This window comes from Piliocolobus tephrosceles, unplaced genomic scaffold (assembly GCF_002776525.5).
Source record: "Piliocolobus tephrosceles isolate RC106 unplaced genomic scaffold, ASM277652v3 unscaffolded_22504, whole genome shotgun sequence".
Lineage (NCBI taxonomy): Eukaryota > Metazoa > Chordata > Mammalia > Primates > Cercopithecidae > Piliocolobus > Piliocolobus tephrosceles.
Window position 1 is genome coordinate 1 of NW_022304871.1, and position 5004 is coordinate 5004.

A 5004-nucleotide genomic window follows, 5' to 3' on the forward strand; every position below is an offset into this window, starting at 1 on the left:
AGGGAGGCCGAGACGGGTGGATCACGAGGTCAGGAGATCGAGACCATCCTGGCTAACACCGTGAAACCCCGTCTCTACTAAAAAATACAAAAACTAGCCGGGCGAGGTGGCGGGCGCCTGTAGTCCCAGCTACTCGGGAGGCTGAGGCAGGAGAATGGCGTGAACCTGGGAGGCGGAGCTTGCAGTGAGCTGAGATCCGGCCACTGCACTCCAGCCTGGGTGACAGAGCGAGACTCCGTCTCAAAAAAAAAAAAAAAGAAACACCATTCTCACACCAACTTGATGAGTAGGTTTTAAAAACCTGACTTGCAGAGGCAGAGCCGCCGCCCTGCCGCGACTTTCAGACTCTGACCATGGCCTAGCGCCGGTGGCGGTGGGCGAGCGGCTGCTCCTGGAGGCCGGCGACGCGGGCCTGGTTCCTAGGGCCTTGCAGGGCCTCCGGGGCTGCGCGCCAGCTCATAGGCGGTAGGAATTTGTTTTGTCTCAGATACCCTATTTCAGTCTTTTAAAGCATTTAACATCTGCCTGTCCAAATGGATATAGTATATCACGGTGTTATCACACAACCCCGGACAGTAAAACACACAGTGGTGAGAAATATACAGATCACCGACCCTTTCAAACTTGGTTGGAGAGACTTGAAAGGTCTGTATGAGGACATTAGAAAGGAACTGCTCGTATCAACAACAGAACTTAAGGAAATTTCGAGTACTACTCTGATGGAAAAGGAAAAGTCTTTAGACCAGTTATTGGGGTGCTAATAGCCCGAGCATGTAATATTCATCATAACAACTCCCAATCCGATGTCGTTTTCACAAGCTGATTGCTGAGAAGGTTCTAGGTGGCGTCTGTTAAAAAGCATTGCTTTCTGTTAATTTGACATGTGCAAGCCAGCCAGCGGGCCATAGCCTTAATTGCAGAAATGATCCACAGTGCTTCACGATGACGTTATTGACGATGCACGTTCTCGAAGAGGAAAACAGTTAATAAGATCTGGGGTGAAAAGAAGATACTTTTTTTGGTTTTTAAAAATCTTTCTTACCGAATCACATGTGTTTTGGACCGCGTTTGCTTTTCAGATTTGTCTCATTAAAAAGTAAAATGTGCTTGCTCAAAAAACAAAACAAAACAAAAAAACCCGAATTGCAATTAAGTCTTTGTTTCTGCCGTCCTTACGACGGCCTGGACAATTGTCCTATTACTAAATTTGCCCTTTTCTATAAAACATTGACAGCCCCTAACCTGAATAGCACTCTGTTGAGTCTAAGCTTAAATTGTCTGCCCAAACCAATTTACACCAAAGTAGGAATTAGGTTTAAGTTCTCTTTTAGGACATTCGGATTATATATTCTAAGGTATTACAATACCTCTATTACATTTCTGTTTCTTGTTTGGAGAATTAACGTGGCAGGATCGTCTAATTTGATACCTGGAGGAGTCATGTCCATTTTCCCCATCGGCCTGTCAAACCCGTATCATTCATTCTTGACTCATCCTGTGACTTTGTGAAGCCTTTCTTGGTAAACCTATCCACAAGGAAGACCCTTTATGTCATCACCAGCCCTTGTGCATGTTTCAATTATAGTACCTATCATCTTGTACTGCGATTGCCTAATTTATTTTTGCATCTCCAGCTCTACATACAGTACCTGGCAAACAGCAGGTGCTCAATAACTGCGAAATGAACGAGTCCATGTGAAGGGACTAGGCCGGGAGTTTTAAAAACCAATGTTGACTGAGAAACAAAATACGGAAATGTCAAGGGCTAGTGTAAAAATAATCTCTAATAGCACAGAATCCTCCTAAAGGGAACACCTGTCCCACTTTCTCACGTTGCTTTCCAGGCTCTTCCGACACCCCAATTTCCCGCCCACTCTTCTCCCTCCGGGGGACAGGTCAGGCAGGTATCCCAGCTCGGCGGCTCTGATAGGTCGCCGATGATTTCATTGTTAGGGAACATCCGGGCCTTTCCCCTCGCCGCAATACCTCCCCAGAGCCCGGCCTTCCCAGTTTCCCACTCCCGCGTGCGCCCCACCCGCGGCTGAAGCAAAACAACTGCCTCTCTCCTGCCCACTTCTTGTCCTCGTCTGAGCCATCCCTTCCAGTCTACGCCGAAGAGAGGCGTTTATTTCCTCCAATAGGGGCCTAGGAGGACTTTCTTAGCCAATCAGTAGCCAAGCCCTTGCAATTCCGGGTGGGACCAGGCGTCCACACCTATAGCTGGACTGCTCGTTGGTCCCTTATGGCGCTTGTTTTACGCAAGGCTTAGAGGTCAAATACAAGGGGGCACGGTCCTCACAGAACGGAAAGGATCCGTACAGACTCCCTGGGTTTAACCGTTTTCTAAGACGAACCAATCGCTTTCCAGATACTTCCCCGCCTTTTCCGCGTTCATTTGAAAAAAAGCAGGTGTGACGGACTTGGAAATTGGCTCAGTGACTGAGAGTTCGGACCACGATTTGGACCAATAAAAGAAGGCAATCGCTGGGGCCGGGGCTTTGCTAGGAGGAGCGCAGGTGGGCGTTATTTGATTGACGGCGGGCTCTACTTATGGCTGGTAGCGGGGGCTGGTCCCTGACGTTTGGGAGGTAGGACCTAGCGGAGGCAGGGCCGAATAAAGTAAATGGTATTAAAGGGTTGGGTCTCACTTAGTGGGCGGTGTTTGATGGACAGCTGACCTTGCCAATTGAAAGTAGCCACTGATGTCCAATGGGAAATTAGAAACTCAGAGGCGGGGCCGGGTGGGCGGGGTAAACTAAGTACGGAGGTGCCGAGGGAGCAGCTCTGGGCGGGGGAGCGGTAATTGACAAGACTCCCAGCAAACCAGAGGCCGCGACAGGGCGCGCGGCATCCCAGTGGGTGGGAGCTGGAGGCGGGGCTCCCTGAGGGGCGGGGAAGGACTAGGGTGCGGGGAGGGGGTTGCAGAAGGAGCCAAGCGGCTTCTGCTCAATGGCGGAAAAGCCGCCAGTGCTCTGACTGCCTTGTTCCCCTAGCAGTTGCGGGGGAGTTTCCTGCCGGCGCGGCTGGAGTCTCTGATTCTCAGGGTTAGGTGGTTGGAAGATGCTCCAGAGAGACGAGGCTGCGGCGGAGGAGGTGGCGGCGGCCGAGTCGGCAACGGCGCTAGGGTGGAGAGAAGGCGGCAGCGGCGGCGGCGGCGGCGTGAGGGGCCGGGCGGTGTAAACAGCCCCGGAGGCGGCGGAGGCGGTGGTCGAGACCCCGAGGGGGAAGCGGCGGCTGAGTCAGGATCGCGCCTCCGTTGGAAACTTGGGCTGAGTACCGCGGCGGGCGCGAGCGAGGCGCCCTAGACATCTTCTCCCTCCCTTGCCTCAGGTAAGGCCGCCCGGCGCCCCGCCGGAGGGGAAGCGGCTGACTGGCCGGGCAGCCGAGGCCCCGAGCCCTGGGCAGGTTTTCGCGTGCCGCCAAGCCGCGGCCGGGGCCTCTGTCCTTCCGAATCCTCTTTGCTTTCCCCACGGAGCCTAGGCGGGGGAACGCGGTGCCTGGCTCTCGGGTAGGCCCCTTACCCGGCCGCCGCCTCCGCTCAGCTGAGGGCTGGGAGAGGCGCGGGGAGAGAATGGGAGTTTGCTCGAACGCCTGGACGCCAACCGATTCCCTCTAACCTCTGCTTCAGTCTTCAGGCATCTCTTTCACACGAAAGCGCTGGGGCTACCCCAAGCCTTGGCTCTTCTCTTCCTGGTGCATGCCCTCTTTGAAAACACTGTCTTTTCCCTTTCATTTCCTTATCAGCTTCTGCCCTACTCTGCGCTCCACTTCACTTCCTTGTTAAATCGTCTTTCTTTGCTGTCTATGCGTTCTACCCTCGCCTTCCCTCCTTAGTGGCTTTAAATTGTGTGTTTCTCTTCTCATCGTACCCCCGGCATCTCTTGCCTGCCTTCCCTAGTACCATCCTTTTCAAATGTCATTCCTAACAGCGAAGTTATTAATTGAAACTGCCACTTATTTTCAGTACCCCAAATCTACCGGAGCCCCATTAAGAGTATAGACTGACTAGCCATAGATCCGTTTTTTTATAGTTTAAGCCTAACAGCCTTAAAAAAAAATTGTATTATTAAACGTAAAGTGTGAAAATAACACCTAAAATGATTTTTTAAATGAAGGACTCAGTGAGTGTTGGAAATAGTTATTTCTTCATTTTTTAAAAATTGCGTGACCTGTCATGTCAGATTTAGCAGATCTAGGACGTTTGCCCATCTTATCTGGCAAAAAAAGTGCTTCCTAGGCATTTGAGAGCAGCCCAAATTCATCAATATTCAATTTCTTCTAAGAACAACTTGAAAACTTTTTTAAAAAAGAGACATTAATAACTAGGAAGCTGTTTTGATAAAGTCACAGTTAAAGAGCTTTTAAAATAGGCTCCACATGTTTAATGTATCAAAATAAAGTTGGCAGGCATGTTGTAAAAGGATTATTTAGGAATTTGAGTAGTCTTAGTGTTATGTAGCTATTTTAGGAAAAACATTCTTTTTCTGTTAAACGTTTACAACGACGGTGATGTGAGAATTACTGAGGCTTATTGTGGGATTAACACAGGAACTGTCTTTATTTGAGCTACTGCATGGATGAAGAAGTGGTAAATTGTTCAGGGTAGACAGTGTAAGTCACAGTATGTTCTAGGAGATGGAGAAATATGCCATGGACACTGAATGTTAATAGATGTTATTTCATTTACTTTCTCTGTTGTGCAAGAGCAAAGTTCCTATTGTTGGCCTACTTTTAAATAGAGCATTTCTAAGTAAATAGTGAGACAAATTATTCTAATTATTATGATAGTCTTTTCCAAGTGAACAGGCCTTTTAAAAATATAGCTGAAGTAATGGTAATTTTTTAAGGAAATGTTTTTGTAGGTCTGCTAAATGGACAGTGTGTTGTTCTAATCGAAATTTTAAAATTATGTATTTAGAACAGAATATTTTAGTCAACAGATTTTCTTTCAGGGATAATCTTTATTTTGTGCTGCTTCTCTCAATGCCTTCTTTGTCTTTTTTT

At 48.6% G+C, this 5004-nt stretch overlaps 1 pseudogene; it reads left to right on the plus strand.

Annotated features, from left to right (window-relative positions):
- The first annotated feature begins 353 nt into the window (after positions 1-353).
- LOC111550448 lies at positions 354-3480 on the plus strand (annotated as a pseudogene).
- The last annotated feature ends 1524 nt before the right edge of the window (positions 3481-5004 follow it).